Source organism: Canis lupus, chromosome 5 (assembly GCF_048164855.1).
Source record: "Canis lupus baileyi chromosome 5, mCanLup2.hap1, whole genome shotgun sequence".
Classification (NCBI taxonomy): Eukaryota; Metazoa; Chordata; class Mammalia; order Carnivora; family Canidae; genus Canis; species Canis lupus.
The window spans coordinates 20,089,861-20,107,189 of NC_132842.1; the positions used below are offsets into that span (position 1 = coordinate 20,089,861).

At 36.7% G+C, this 17,329-nt stretch overlaps 1 protein-coding gene and 1 pseudogene across 1 annotated transcript in view; one reads left to right on the forward strand and one right to left on the reverse strand.

Annotated features, from left to right (window-relative positions):
- ST8SIA6 (ST8 alpha-N-acetyl-neuraminide alpha-2,8-sialyltransferase 6) overlaps positions 1 to 17,329 on the forward strand; it is a 137,917-nt gene that overhangs the window by 70,606 nt on the left and 49,982 nt on the right. The window lies entirely within an intron of this gene.
- On the reverse strand, positions 7,213 to 7,693 carry LOC140632897 (small ribosomal subunit protein eS24 pseudogene; annotated as a pseudogene).

Consider the following 17,329-nt stretch of genomic DNA (forward strand, 5'->3'; position numbering starts at 1 on the left):
AGAAAAATAGAAAGGCAACCTATTGGATGGGAGAAGATATTTGCAAATACAATAAGGTTAACATCCAAACTAGATAAAGAACTCATACAGCTCAATAACAACAACAACAACAACAAAAACAACAAAAATCCAGTTTAAAAATGAGCAGAGGATCTGAATAGACATTTTTCCAAAAAAGACAGATAGATGGCTAATGGGTAAAGGAAAAGATGTTCAACATCGCTAATCAGAAAAATACAAATCAAAGCCACAATGAGATATCACATCATATCTGACAGATCTAGACAAGAACGAAGCATTGGCCAGGATATGTAGAAAAGGGAACCCTTGTGTACTGTTGATGGGAATGTATATTGGTCCAGCCACTATGGAAAACAGTATAGAGAGTCCTCAAAAAGTGAAAAATGGAACTACCATATGATCCAGCAATTACACTATTGGATATGTATCTGAAGAAAATGAAAACACTAATTCTAAAAGATACATGCACCCCTATATGCTTTACACCGTTATTTCTAATAGGCAAGACATGAAAACAACCTAAGTGTCCATCAGTGGATGAATAGATAAAGATGTGTTGCACAGGCACACACACACACACACACACACACATGCCTGTGTGTGCACCCCCGCCCCCGCCATAAAAAGGAATGAAATGTTGCCATTTGCAACAACATGGGTGGGCCTTGAGAGTATTACGCTCTAAAATAAGTCAGACAAAGACAAATACCACATGATTTCACTTGTATGTGAAAAACAAAACAAGAAGACCCAGAGTCATAGATACAGAACAGATTGGCAGTTGGCAGAGGGGAGGGGGCTTAGGAGAGTGGTTGAAATGGGTGAAGGGGTCAAGAGTTATAAAGTTTCAATTGTAAAATAAATAAGATACAGGGTATAGTGTATGGCATGGAGAATACAGCAAATAATATTATATCAACGTTAGTGATTGATGGTATCTAGACTTACTGTGGTGATCATTTCTCAGTGTATGCAAGTGTTGAATCACTACATTGTACACCTGAAACTGACATAATATGGTATGTCAATTATACACCTCAATAAAAAAAAAAAAGACTGAGCTCTAGAGAGCTTGTTCAGGGTTTTGTTTTTAGCACCTGTCACAGGCCTTGGCACATAGTAGTTGCTCAGTAAATATTTGGTGAATGAATGAATGAGTACATTTCTTAGGTCTTCAAATCATTTTGCATACCACCTTTAATTTCTAGCTCTTAAAAAATTAGCCACAGATACATAAACTTCAACTCTTTTTGAAACCAATAGTTTTCTCTTTCTCTTTATTTGAATCTCTAGTTCTCCCCATTTTTCCTTCCCTAATCCTTTGCCCTTGACTATTTCTATGGGTTTCTCCAGCTTAGTCCTTCTCATCACGTTATTTTCTAGGTAAAAATTATACTGTATTAAAAATGCCATGTAACTATCTTATCAGTGCTACTTTGCCTGTTTTTCAGTATAGCAAGATTATATGTAATGTTTTCTGCTTATATTTTTAGAAAAAAATGATTTTTTATGAATATCCAAGCTTTCCATCTTAGTCTACAGTGCTTCAGACAAATGAATTGATTTTTCAAAAAGTAGAAACTTGAGAGCAGCTGATTCAGGAAATGAACTCATTTTTCTCCCTCTCGAGCACTTCTGACTCTGTTGCTATACCTTTTTTTTCTCTTGTGCTTCCATTTTGTCAGATGATCCTGCATCTCAAGAAAATGTACCTTTATATTTGTTTAGTTTCCTCCAGTTAGGGTAGATGAACTGTTCTAACAAAATCTCCCAAAAAGTAACATTGCAGCACACAATTTTATTCTCTTTTATACAGTGTTCAATATAGATACTCCTCCTTGATCAGGCAACTTTCCTTTGAGTATTGATTCAGGGATCCTGGCTCCTTCCGTCTCATGATGTAGTCATCTTCAGTAGACGGTCCCGGGCTTGCTGTTGAAGAAGACACTGTGGAGAAAGCACTCATGACTTGGAGGGGACAGACATCACTTCTAGTCACATCTTATTGGCTGGAACTGGGGCCACCTCCATGTTTGGGGTCATGCAACTAGTTTTGACCAGTGAGTGGAGTTGGCATGTGGTAGGCATCAGGGACTGTAGTACCTGGATGGGAAACTGCTTGTGGCACCAACTATATAATATAGAAAGGAAACACCAATCAGTGGTGATCAACCAGATGTTTCTGCAACATATATATTAAATAGCTCTATTATTCTTATTCTATTGACTCTCGGCCTCCAAGGTATTTCTTAAACGTAAAAGAAAACATTTTTTTTAAACAACAGCAGTCTCTTAATCTTTTGAACACTTTAGTAGTTTATATAGTGTCTATATTGAAATGAGAGATTTAGAGATCTTTTTAGGAATAGGGCAATGTAAGCCATTGCCCTATAACTTCCTATTCCATCACTGAATCATGAAATATTCACTTGTATTCAGAGCTTTTTTGGAGGCTAAGATCCAAATTCTCAGAATTAAGATTTGGAACAACACGTCCTTGCATAGACTAAGTGTGGCTTACACCCTACACTATTTGGTGAGTGTGTATGTTTGGTGAGCTATTTCATGCGGTATCATTTAAAATAACTGACAACAATAGAATTTTCTGAAAGGTATCATCTCGGTGGGACACCATCAAGATGCTAGTTAGAATGCACCATTTTGGAGGGTGAAAGGCAAAGTGAGTTGAAGACTGGCCCCAAATGTTCTTCACTATTTATTATGTTGGAGAGTACAACATGACCTGAATGCAGTTTGAAAAGAAGAGGTATAAATTATGGCAGATCAAACCTCAAAAAACCCGAATGTGAGCATATCACTTGACAGCCTGCTAACAAAGCAAGTATTCCTAAGTTTCAAGTTGTCTATCAGGAAAAATGATTTTTGGTCATGTACAAGATTTTCTTGGCATAGGATGATATATGACTGGTTTCTATTCGGCTTTAAATCTGTGGTGTTTTCATTGCTTCTTAAAATGATATTCACACTTTTGTTTCTTTTTTTTTTTTTTTTTTTTTTTACTTTTGTTTCTTTTTACCTCTGACCCTTTAACTTGCCTTTTCAGATCAGATGTAAGGGCTCCAAAATCTAGCACTTTTTTCTTTCCTTGGTATAAAGATCAGAAAGAAGTTAACACAAAACAGCCACTTGTACCAACATGATACCTTCTTTAATATCTTAGGAAATTTCTCTTGGTAACTAAAACAGTGCTAAGTTTGTTGATAAAAAATTTGAAGTTGAGACAGATGAATTAATATTGAGGCTATGAAAGAGGTCGGTGAAACTTTCTTTGCATTTAAGCCAAACAATTATGCCAGATGTATTAAAAGGTGATTTAACCATCATTCTATGCTCCAGAGAGTATATAAGAAATAATAATCAGGGATCCCTGGGTGGCGCAGCGGTTTGGCGCCTGCCTTTGGCCCAGGGCGCGATCCTGGAGACTCGGGATCAAATCCCACATCGGGCTCCCGGTGCATGGAGTCTGCTTCTCCCTCTGCCTGTGTCTCTGCGCCTCTCTCTCTCTCTCTCTCTCTGTGACTATCATAAATAAATAAAAATTAAAAAAAAATTAAAAAAAAGAAATAATAATCATACAGTTTCAGGAATTGAAGGAATAGTCTCAAATTCTTCAAATCTGTATACTTTTTTTCTGTACTTATCAGAAGCATGTATGACTTTTATTTTCCTACAAAATCTGTTGCCTCAGTTTAAAGATTAAGCAATGGGACAATGACTTGTTTAATGTTAGGCAACCAGTTAATGAAAGGGTGGGAAAATGTGTGTGGTTTTTCTTGGGGAGGGAGGGGTAGTTGATATTGGAAAAGAATTAGCATAATCCTAATCTGAATTCTTTAATTAATATTTGGTAAGAGTTGCTTAGTAAATCTTTTTTGCAGTGCTTAAGATTGATATAGTGTGGTGTTTTATTGTAAGTATTTATCAGTGGAAACAAAGCTGAATTTGCCCTCAGAGGAAAATCAAAATGCTGACTTTCTAGTTATGCTACAATGTTGGTTATGTATTCACATCAGAGGGCTTCGTTACACTTGCTCAAATAACTAGTCATTTGAAAAAACCTTTAATAGAAAGACAATGAACAATAAAAATAATCAAACTTACTTACAGGCATTAAGAAATAATTGAGATTATTTTTTATTTTAGAAGTGGCACAGAGAAAGAAAGTGTATCTGTTACTTTCGCCCAGCATTTTCAAAAATAGAGCAAGTAATGCTAAAACTATGGTTTATTTACTATTCACAGTAGCCAGATCCCAAGATGATGCCCAGTGATTCTCTCCTGGTATCCACCCACTTTCCCCTACCTCCCTGGAGGGGGGGCCGCCATGTGTAACCAGTTAGCAGTATAACAGTACTGCAGAAATAACAAAGTCTGAGTTTCAAGGACAGGTCATAAAAGAATTTGATAGCTCTGTCTTACCATCTAAGATTGTTTGCTCTGAGGGAAGCCAGCTACCGAGTCATGGGGCTGTGGAGAGGTCCCTGTGACAAGGAACTAAGGTCTGCCAATAGCTAGCACCAGCTTGTCAGTCATGTGACTGAGCCTTCTTAGAAGTTGATCCTTCAGCCCTGACCAAATTCTTGACTTTGCAGCTTAATGAGGACTGCTGGGCCAAAACCACTCAGATAAGCTGTCGATCTTCAGAACCTATTTAATAATAAATGTTGATTATATTTTTAAGTTAAGTTTTGGGAGCAATTTATTATATATCCATAGATAATTAATGTATTATTCAATTCATAATCCTTTGCATTATTGTGTTTTTATCATAAGGATATTATTGCCAAAGTTATTAAATAGTGGTAATTTAACAACTACGACTTTTGTGAGCCTTCCATATGTAAGATAATTTAAATGCATCTATAGTCCTGCAGTATTTTTTCAGGTTAAGTTTCATTATTCTAATTACACAAGTGAAAGAAATGAGCCCAGAGGGTTTAAATGGCTTATAGAACATCAGACAGTTACAAATGGCAGAACTAGGATTTGGGTAAAATTCTGACTATTTTGTTTTTAGTACTCTATGGTACTGCTCTTTTTTTTATAAATTTATTTTTTATTGGTGTTCAATTTGCCAACATATAGAATAACACCCAGTGCTCATCCCATCAAGTGCCCCCCTCAGTGCCCGTCACCCAGTCATCCCCACCCCCCACCCACCTCCCCTTCCACCACCCCTAGTTCGTTTCCCAGAGTTAGGAGTCTCTCATGTCCTGTCTCCCTCCTTGATATTTCTCATTCATTTTTTCTCCTTTTCCCTTTATTCCCTTTCACTATTTTTTATATTCCCCAAATGAATGAGAACATATAATGTTTGTCCTACTCCAATTGACTTATTTCACTCAACATAATACCCTCCAGTTCCATCCATGTCGAAGCAAATGGTGGGTATTTGTCGTTTCTGATGGCTGAGTAATATTCCATTGTATACATAGACCACATCTTCTTTATCTATTCATCTTTCGATGGACACCAAGGCTCCTTCCACAGTTTGGCTATTGCGGACATTGCTGCTATAAACATCGGGGTGCAGGTGTCCCGGCATTTCATTGCATCTCTATCTTTGGGGTAAATCCCCAGCAGTGCAATTGCTGGGTCATAGGGCAGATCGATTTTTAACTCTTTGAGGAACCTCCACACAGTTTTCCAGAGTGGCTGCACCAGTTCACATTCCCACCAACAGTGCAAGAGGGTTCCCTTTTCTCCGCATCCTCTCCAACATTTGTGGTTTCCTGCCTTGTTAATTTTCCCCATTCTCACTGGTGTGAGGTGGTATCTCATTGTGGTTTTGATTTGTATTTCCCTGATGGCAAGTGATGCAGAGCATTTTCTCATGTGCATGTTGGCCATGTCTCTGTATTCCTCTGTGAGATTTCTGTTCATGTCTTTTGCCCATTTCATGATTGGATTGTTTGTTTCTTTGGTGTTGAGTTTAATCAGTTCTTTATAGATCTTGGAAACTAGCCCTTTATCTGATACGTCATTTGTAAATATCTTCTCCCATTCTGTAGGTTGTCTTTTAGTTTTGTTGACTGTATCTTTTGCTGTGCAAAAGCTTCTTATCTTGATGAAGTCCCAATAGTTCATTTTTGCTTTTGTTTCTCTTGGCTTCGTGGATGTATCTTGCAAGAAGTTACTGCGGCCAAGTTCAAAAAAGGTGTTGCCTGTGTTCTCCTCTAGGATTTTGATGGAATCTTGTCTCACATTTAGATCTTTCATCCATTCATCACAAATACCCACCATTTGCTTCAACGTGGATGGAACTGGAGGGTATTATGCTGAGTGAAGTAAGTCAATCGGAGAAGGACAAACAGTGTATGTTCTCATTCATTTGGGGAATATAAATAATAGTGAAAGGGAATATAAGGGAAGGGAGAAGAAATGTGTGGGAAATATCAGAAAGGGAGACAGAACATAAAGACTCCTAACTCTGGGAAACGAACTAGGGGTGGTGGAAGGGGAGGAGGGCGGGGGGTGGGGGTGAATGGGTGACGGGCACTGAGGGGGGCACTTGACGGGATGAGCACTGGGTGTTATTCTGTATGTTGGTAAATTGAACACCAATAAAAAATTAATTTATTAAAAAAGGGAAAAAAGATCTTTCATCCATTTTGAGTTTATCTTTGTGTATGGTGCAAGAGAATGGTCTAGTTTCATTCTTCTGCATGTGGATGTCCAATTTTCCAAGCACCATTTATTGAAGAGACTGTCTTTCTTCCAGTGGTTAGTCTTTCCTCCTTTGATGAATATTAGTTGACCATAAAGTTGAGGGTCCACTTCTGGATTCTCTATTCTGTTCCATTGATCTATGTGTCTGTTTTTGTGCCAGTTCTATGGTACTACTCTTAATGAGAGCAGGATTAACAGTCACAAATATAAGACTTTCTAATATACAGAACATTTGACTTTATAATTAGCATCTCTTCAAAAGCAATCCATCTTGAAAAAAATATTATGTGCTTTCTTCACTTTGGGATACTTATTTTACTAAAGCTTCTGAAATGTAAATAGTCTTAATGTGGCATTATCTTGCACAGCAGGGACCATAATTGCAAGTTTGGGATCAGACTGCCTTCTTTTGGTAAGATCATGGCCAATGAGTAATTATTGGCATAGTTCAGAATTAATATCTGAAACCTTTGGGTGTTTTTTTTTCACATTAATGTTCTTAGTTTATTAATCCTCTCATGAAAAATCTGCACAATCACCACAGATAAAGCCACTGCAGAATCTTTGCTCCTTCTGTTGTCCAATCTCCAGCTCACTTTTTGCCAGCACCAGTGTTGGCTTTGGCAGTCCCCCTGACTTTCTTCATTCTGTTTTTGCGTTCTTTGCGCTGTTTTCTTGAAGTCTTTTTCTTCTCATATAGGCCATGTCTTGCAAGTCTGTTTGGGTTCACTTTTCTTTGTGTAATCCCAGGAATCCTAAGTCATGCAAAGCTAGTTGTCTAGCCACCACCAAAATGGGTTCTGAAGCCAAATACAAATATGGCATTTGGTGTGGTCTTGTACATTTTGGCAAGTTTTTCCTGAATTTCTGTCTTAGGTACTGTTGCCTTCCCGGGATGAAGAACATCAATGACCATCTGTTTCCGCTGAAGTAGTCAGTTGGTCATGAACTTCCTGGTCTGGATAGTTACTGTGTGGTTCATGATGGCGGCTGAGCTTCAAGCAGCCGGGGAGGAAAAGAGCCTTTGGGTGTTTCTATGTTCTAATTATATATTAGACTTCAGTTTCAAAAACACACAGCAGATTCTTTGTCTCAACACTGGGACAGGTACAGTGACAGTTATTTTCAACCTGGAAATGCGTATTTTCAAAGTATGTGTAGTTGAGAACTCTTCCACAATAAACATGATAAATTATTTCTTTTTAGCAGCTCACAGTATGTTAAGAAAGTTAGAATACACTGTCTTCTCATTCTTCTTTGCAGATTCCTCATCTCTCACTTTTGAGGCTGGAGTGCCCCAGAACTCAGTCCTTAGGCCTCATTTCTCTTCATGCTCAGTCCTCAAGGACCACATTTAGTCTCTTGGATTAAAATACCACATACATACTGATGATTTCCAAATTTGTATTTCCTGCCTGAACCTCTTCCCAGATTTGAATGTTCCTTTGTCCCATCAACACTTTCCTGGGATGTCTATAAGGCATCTCAAACCTTACACATCCTGCAAGATCCCCTGGACTTTCTCCTAAAGGGAAGTGCTTGGTACTCCAGCACTTTTCCCAGCTTCCATTAATGCCACATCTATTCTTCCAGTGCTCAGGCCTAGATGCTCCAAGTTATTCTTGAGTCCTCTCTTTTTATCCATATCATTGTCTGATATTAAATCTACTGGCTATCTTCAGATCATTTTTAGAAGCTGACTATTTCTTCTTGCTAATTGTACCAATTCCACCCTTGTCCAAGCCATCTTTATTCTACTCTCGAATTGTGGCAATTCTCTTAATTGGTCTCTCTCTTTTCCTAAGAGGCTATTCTCAACAAGTATACAGAAGAAACCTTTTTAAAATGTAAGTCAGATCAAGTCACTTTTCTATCTCAGTGTCTTCCCATTTCACTGAGAAGTAAAGGTAAAATTATTACAGTAGCCCACAAAGCCCTTAAAAGCATTTCTCACACAGACATGTAATATATTTGCCAATAACACCACAAAGGAGGTGTGTGGGGGAACAAAGCTGTAATTGGGCCAAGGAAATGATTACAGATGGTAAAGTAATAATTATAACAATGTGTAGGTGGGTATATAACATGAATAGATATAATATTTATAACAAAATTTCCACAAAAGTGGGGGAAAGGGAATAGAGCTATAAGCTGTAAGTAATATTTTCCATATCTGTGCAGTTAAGGTAGTATAAATTGGAAACTAATTCTGACAAAGTAAGACATGTATGGGAAGCCTTAGTGCAACCACTAAGAGATAAAGTTAAAACTTACTAAAATGCTACTCTATAAAATATTCACTTAAGGCAGAAGAATTCTGTAAAGAAGAAGTAGAAGAACAAAGAATACATGAAACATAAAAACAAAGAGTGAAATGACAGATGTAAGTTTAACTAAGTAATAGCATTAAATGTGAATGGGTTATTACTGATGTAGTTAGTTAGACTTTCCTCTGCTATTTTACCCTTTGTTTTAAAAATGGCATCTGAAAAAAAAATAAAAATAAATAAAAATGGCATGTGGAGTGGCTAAACTGATAATCAGACAAAAGTAGACTTTTAAAAGAAAAAAAATGTTAGAAGAAATAAAGAAGGAGACTTTATAATCCTAAAAAGATAAACTCAGCAGAAAGACTTAATACTTATAAACCTAATAACAGAGCACCAAAATAACAAAGCAATAACTGACAGAAATCAAGGGAGAAATAAATAATTCAATAATAATTGGAGACTTCAGTATCTTATTTTTAGTAGTGAATATAACAACCAAACGGAATATCAACAAAGAAATGGAAGACTTGAATAACACTGTGTACCAACTAGACCTACTAGACTTCTGCTGAATACACAACCCAACAACAGAATGTACATTCTTCTCAAATACACACAAAACATTCTCCAGGATAAATCATATACTAGGCTATAAAACAAGGCCTGAAATAAACTTAAAAGAATAGAATTAACATAAGATACGTTATCTGACTACAATGTAATGAAATTTGAAGTCAATATTCAGGAAAAATTTGAGAAACTCATAAATATGTGGAAATTAGACAATTCTCCTATCATTGCGTCCATGAGGTAATATAAAGGAAAATCAGGATATACTTCAAGATGAATGAAAACAAAAGCACAATATATCAAAATTTATGAGTTGCAGGGGGTGATAACCAAAGTGTACCAAATTTCATTTTGAGGTGACAAAAATGTTCTCAAGTTGACTGTAGTGATGGTTGTAAATATCTGTGAATATTCTTTAAAAACCATTGGTTTGTACCCGTTAAGTGGATGAATTATGTGGTATATAAATTACAGTTGACCCTTTAACAACATGGGATTAGGAACAATGATCTCCCTCCCTGTGCAGTTGAAAATCCATGTATAACTTTTGACTCCTCCAAGACTTAGCCACTAATAGACTACCGTTGACCAGAAGCCTTATTGATAACCTAAACAGTTTAGTTAACACATATTTTGTATGTTATATATATTTTATACCATATTCTTACAATACAGTAAGCTAGACAAAAGAAAATGTTATTAAGAAAATCATAAGAAAGAGAAAATACACTTACAGTACTGTTCTGTATTGAAAAAAAGTCCTGGGCAGCCCAGGTGGCTCAGCGGTTTAGTGCCTCCTTCAGCCCAGGGTGTGATCCTGGAGACCCAGGATCAAGTCCCGCGTCAGGCTTCCTGCATGGAGCCTGTTTCTCCCTCTGCCTGTGTCTCTGCCTCTGTGTGTGTGTGTGTCTCTCATGAATAAATAAATAAAATCTTTTAAAAAAGAAAAAGAAAAAAGAAAAAAAGTCCATGGGTAGGTGGACCTGCACAGCTCAAACCTGTATTGTTCAAGGGTCAACTGTATACCTCAATAAAGCTGTTAAAAACTTTGATGTGCCTATGAATCACTTGTGGATTTTATCTTAATACATTTTCTGATTTTGTAGGTCTAGGACAGGGTCTGAGATTCTGCATTTCTAACAGTTTTAACCATGTTATGCCAGCTGCTAGTCTGAGGTCTTTATACCTTGAATAGCAAGGCCTCTACCATTAGATTTCTTGTTACCTTCCTGACCTCACCTCTTGCTACCCACGAGTGGATTCCTGCATGACTCATGGGTGATTTCCAGCCACCCTGTCTATCTTATTCCTCAAACATAACATTCCTCTTCCTCTGGCCTTTTCATTTGTCATACCTTTTGCCTAGAATGCTCTTCCCATTTCTACAACCCTGTATGTGCCTGGCTTACCTTATCACTTCTTCAAGTCTGCCCAACTCTTACCTCCCAGTGCAGTCTTTCCTGACTACTCTACCTAAATTGCAACCCTATTTCACACACTTTTTCTCCTTTCTTGCAGTATTTTTCTGGCACTTGTACATAGTACTTTAACATGCTATTAATGTACATATTATTTGGTGTGTTAATTTGCTAGGGCTGTCATAACAAATTATCACAGATGGGGGCTTAAATTTACAACAGAAATTAAATTTAAATTTTTCACAGTTCTGGTGGCTGAAAGCCCAAGATTGAGGTGTCATCAGGTTTGATTTTTCCTGAGGCCTCTCTCCTTGGCTGGCAGACAACCACCTTCTTGCTGTGTCCTCGTGTGGTCTTTTTGCTATGCATGCCACACTACTGGCGTCTCTGTATGTACATGTTTCCTTTTCTGGTAAGAACACCAGTCAGATTGGATTAGGGCCACCTTAATGACCTCATTTCAATTTAATCCCCTATTTATAGGCTTTATCTCTAAATACAATCCAGTTCTAAGGTCCTGGGTGTTAGGGTTTCAACATATAGATTTGGGGGAACATAATTCAGTTCATACATTTGGTTTATTGTCTCACGCTCTGTTATATACACATTTCCTGAGAACATAGATTTTTTTAAAAAACAGTCTCATTTTGTTCACTATTATTATTATTGGTCCCCAGAATAGTACCTCACATGTAGCGGATTCCCAAATAGGTATTTCTGAGTAAATATAAAATAAATAAAAGGAGAAGTGCTGTAGAGATATATAATAGATACAAGGTGGTTACTTATATGAGTTAGAAGAATTTAAAGGCGAAAGGTTAATAGTCACTCATATAGGGGTTAAAAATCTTACCAGGTATCCTATCCATGCTGGCTCCTTCACTGTTGTAACTCACTCTAACTATAGGATGTTAACTCTTCAAGAGATGGAGACACTGAATTTATTGGTTCTCTTAGATCCCTTGCAATATGTGGGACTTTAGAAAGGGGACTTTCTAAAAAGTGATAGTATAAAATCACTAAATTGTTATTTTCATCTTTGGTGATTCCTGTCTATGTCTGGAGATTTCTTTCAATGAAGAAAGCAGATCATCCTTTTTCTCATCTTCAGAAAAGTCATGATTGTGTTTTGAGAGGAAATAGGAAAGTCCTAAAGAGCAGCTTTCTTCTTTTTTTATTCATTCTTTCTGTCCTGGTGATGTATTCGCATGTTGCAAATGTTCATGAAGGAGGCACTGAAAATTAAGGTTTTGGTTTTGCTACGAGGTACTGCTTGATTTGGGCATTATATCAAATCAGGCCAGCAATGTAAATTCACTTACCTCCAAATAATTCTGAAAATACCATTATGAATGAGTTTTCATTTGCTCTATAAAATTCCTTTTTAAACCTCCAGATCTACTCTCAATTCTTTTTTATTCTTGTTGCATGCTCTACAAGGCTGACTTTTGGGCTCCAGTAGGTGGACTCTCATAACCATTGGCTTCTGGTTAGGGTCAGTGTATGGGAAATATTTATAGGAGAGTGGAAAGTGGGAAGAGAGGACATTTGGAGTATTTATTCCCCCAAATGCTCTTTATGGGCTTGATTTAGGGATGATACATCCTTTATCAGAGGCCATCACTCCTATCCAGTGGCCTGCTTCTGTACCTCCAACTGTATCTTTGAGTAGCCTATAGGCTTGGGATGCTAACAACTTTCCTACTGTACCATCGTTACTGGCCTTTGAATGGGCTTCACCAATCTGTGTTGCTTTTCCTATACCACACCCCAGTCCTCTGTAGACACCCCACTCCCTCTTGGCTGTCTAAGGTCAGTCACTGTGGCACTCTCCTAGCATGTGTCTTAAACATGTAATTAATATCAAAACTCCAAAAGTTAATTGCCTAGGGCAGAGAAAGTGTTCTTTTCTAAAAAATCAATATCTGACTTTTTCACATATGGCAGTTTGGAGATCTCACTGGGGCTGTCAAGAAGAACATTGGCATTTTTAGGAATTAATTCCTGAGGCTGTTTTAGAATATTTTAACTTGTCTGAGGGACAAGTGTAGAGAGAATAAATGCTAAAGATCCCTTTCTCCTGTGCCAATTGACAATAGCCACAGTGTTCTAAATAGAAGCTACTGTCACATAGAGTTGAAAACAATGTAAATTAAATTCTAATTTTAGTGGATGAAATGTCAGTACAGTATATTTCTATTATTCATAGCTCAATTCAGTCTGCCTTCTGTATACTTCTTTTTGTTAGTTGTCATACATTCATCAGCCATTTCTTTTTTTTAATTTTTTATTTATGATAGTCACACAGAGAGAGAGAGAGAGAGAGAGAGAGAGGCAGAAACACAGGCAGAGGGAGAAGCAGGCTCCATGCACTGGGAGCCCAACGTGGGATTTGATCCCAGGTCTCCAGGATCACGCTCTGGGCCAAAGGCAGGCACTAAACCCCACCCAGGGATCCCTCATCAGCCATTTCTTTAAAAGTTTTGCCCCATAAAAATGATTAGCTGTATTAACTGAAAATCTTATAACATTATACTGATTTGCAGCATTTGGTTTCATGTAGAACTGGGCTCTTCAAGGGTTTGGTAGAAACTAGCTACAAAAAACTAACCTGTACACAATACCAGTTAGAAACCTACTGATTTAGTGGTGTCTAAGTGGCTCAGTTGGTTAGGTGACTGACTTGATTTCAGCTCAGGTCATGATCTCAGGGTTGTGAGGTCAAGCCCTGTGTCACGCTACCTGCACAGCAGAGTCTGCTTGAGATTCTCTCTCTCCCTCTGTCCCTACCCCTGCTTGCATACTGTCTCAAATAAATAAATAGAACCTTTTTTTAAAAAAAATTTATTGACTTAATATTGGTATTTCCCTTAGACATTCCCTTAGACAAAAAGGCTGGCTTTCACCATGAAGTGATGTTATAAGAAACTAAATCAGTATCTCAGCAGCTTAATTGGGATAATAGATTAATATCTTCAAGATTACTTCTAGGTGTCTAGTAAATACCCAATAAGTACCCAATAAGTACCCAATAAGTATTTAATGATTACATGAATTAACCAGAAGTTACGTAGGGCTTTTAAAAAGCCTTATTTCTATCTTAATGAGATGAAACTAGCCATATCGTATGGGTCTTTGTCTCCAAAGAGCAGTTTCTAGGAGAGTATTTTCAATTTTAATATATTTACTTAGTGTCATTTCAAATGTTATTTATAATTTGTATTTTATTTTGAGTATTATTGATAGCTATTTAAATAGACCTTATTTATTCTTTTGAAAATAACTTGCTGCATTATTTAGTATGATTTATTGTATGTCTTGGGACCAGAAAATGTTTCTGATGGGATTAATTTCAGTTTCATTATGAAAATAGATGAGATGCAGTGTGATACATTGGAAAGAGAGCCAGACTGTGAATCAAAAGTCATGAGTTTAATTCTTAGCTCATCCACTTACAATATAATATTGAGCAAGCTATTCATCATCTCAGAATTTTTAGTTATGTCATCCATAAAAATGGGGTAATGTCATAGAGACAGCTGTCTTTCAAGGTTGTGGGGTGAGGACTATCCTAAATGTAAATTTGCAGAAAGTATGATGTTATGGTGTGATTTAGAGCATTTTACTTAACAGGAAAGGTTTACAGGGACACATTTCTCCCATCAATTAGTCCGCACTTGTGGCATACGTGAATTTTACCTTCTCAGATGGTTTTCCACTCCAGCCATGTTCCCATTTTACAGGTCATGATCACAATTTTAATTTTCTAAGAAAGCTGGTTGGTGATTTATTTTTCAGTAGGAAAGGGCAAGTATGTAGAGAAAAATGTGTGTTTTGATATTCTTTATTCTTTAGTCTTCCCTTTGTAATGTTTAGAGGGTAACCCTTCATTTCTAGAGTGGACATACAAAAGGTTCCCTAAGCATAGCAACCTTGGGAAGTAAATAGCTTGATCACTGTCTTCTGATTATAAAATGGCCAGGAATATTTCTTCCTTTGTAATAGGTAGGTCTGCTTTAATGTGTTGACTTAGTTTTAAATATCAGTGACTATAAAGTCAGAAGCCCTTCTATATAGTTAACTTATTAGAAAAGTTAGATACCTTATGATTGATGTCTTTCAATATTAAGTTAAATTGGAGCCAGCTACAATTTATTGGGGGATGCATGTCACTAAAACGATGTTTTAAAGTCACTACATATTTTATAATGCACCTTTATTCTAATCGGCAGTGGATGAGAAGTTTAATGTTCTAGCTTATGCTTGATAGAAAGGCAAACTCTATCTAATTAACTAACACAACTAACACAACTCTGTTTTCCAAGGAAGTCAAAGTAAAAGTATAATGCACTTTTTTTTTTTTTTCCTTGAGCATTTGCTCAAAATCTTGGTGGAGATAAAATCACCTTTAATTTCCAAGATAGCAGTTACTATTTGGATTGAATGTGATAGTTTTGTGTCATTCGGGCTTGGGACCACTGTGGATCAGTCTTGATTGAAGAATCAGGTGGGGCAGCCAGGTCTCCCTTGGCCTTCTTGGCAGGCCTCCAAAAGCTGAAACTAGGGTGGAGAGGTAGTGAAAGGTTTTGAGTCAGGTCAACAGGTTGTCCAGTTAGAGGGAAGTATAGGAGCAGCTGTGCACTCATTCATATTTAACAACTTGCTCAGGAAAGAGGCAGCCCTGATTTGTCACATTTGCCGATGCCTGTGGTGTAAATACTACCACCTTGGCCAGTTTCAAGCTATCAATGTTTTAACAATTTAAGACAAATGATCATATCAAGCATCTTTTCTGACCACGATGGTATAAAACTTGATACTAATTGCTTGAAGGAAACTGGAAAATACCCAAATAGGGAATATTAATCAGTATGCTACTGAACAACCAATGGGTCAAGAAGAAATCAAATTAAGATTTGTTTTTCAGCCTAACGTTATATATCTTGAAAATGTTCTGTATGTCCTTGAGAAGAATGTATATTCTGCTGCTTTTGGATGGAATGTTCATTAAATTTCTGTTTATCTGGTCTAATGTGTCATTTAAGGCTGATGTTTCCTTACTGATTTTCTATCTGGATGGTCTATCCGTTATTAAAGACCCCTATTATTATTGTATTGCTGTTTATTTCTCCCATTAAGTATGTTAATATTTGCTTTATATATTCAGGTGATTCTATGTTGGATGCATAAATATTAGAAATGTTTTATCTTCTTTTGGGTTCACCCTTTTATCATTATGTAATACTCGTATTTGTCTTTTATTACAGTCTTTAGTTTTTTTAAATTAATTTTTAAAAAGATTTATTTATTTATTTATTTATTTATTTATTTATTTATTTATGGGAGACACAGAGACACAGGTAGAGACACAGGCAGAGGGAGGAGCAGGCTCCCTGCAAGGACCCCAATGTGAGACTCAATCCCAGGACCCTGGGATCATGCCCTGAGCCGAAGGCAGATGCTCAACCACTGAGCCACCCAGCCATCCCTATAGTCTTTGTTTTAAAGCCCACTTTGATATAAGCATAGCTATTCCTATTCCACTTTTCTTTTGGTTTACATTTGCATGGATACCTTTTTCCATCTTTTCACTTTCAATCTGTGTCATTCTTATGTCTAAAGTGAGTCTCTTGTAGACAGCATATAGACAGCTCTTGTTTTTCTTTTATCCATTTAGCCACTCTGTCTTTTAATTGGAGAATTTAGTCCATTTACATTTAAAGTATTTATTGCAGGTATGTACTTATTGCCATTTTTTTCATTATTTTCTGGAAGTTCCTAATAGTTTCTGTTTCTTTCTTCTCTTGCCCTCTTCCTTTGTGGTTTGATGACTTTCTTTAGTGGTATGCTTATAATCCTTTCTCTTTCTCTTTTGTGTATTTACTGTATTCTGTTTTTGCTTTGTGGTTACCATGAGGCTTACATATAAGAATTTCTCTATAAGTCTATTTTAAGTTGATAACAACCATTGTAAAGCTCAATATTGTTACTTTTCCCCCTCAATATATTATGTGTCTCATTTTACATCTTTTTATCTTTTTATATTGTGGATCCTTTGATTATTGTAATTGTAGTTATTTTTCTGTCTTTTAACTTTTATACAAGCTTTATAAGTGATTGATCTACTCCCTTTACTATATATTTACCTTTCCAGTGAGATTTATTCTTCTTTATTTGTTCTTGTTACTAATTCATGCTCTTTTTTTCAATGTTTAGTCCCTTTAATTTTTTTAAGGCTAGTTTAATGATGATGAACTCCTTTGGCTTTTGCTCTTTTGTAAAATTCTGTCTCTTTTTCAAGTCTGAACAATAACTCTTCAGGGTAGAATATTCTTGGTTGGATGTTATTTTTCTTTCAGC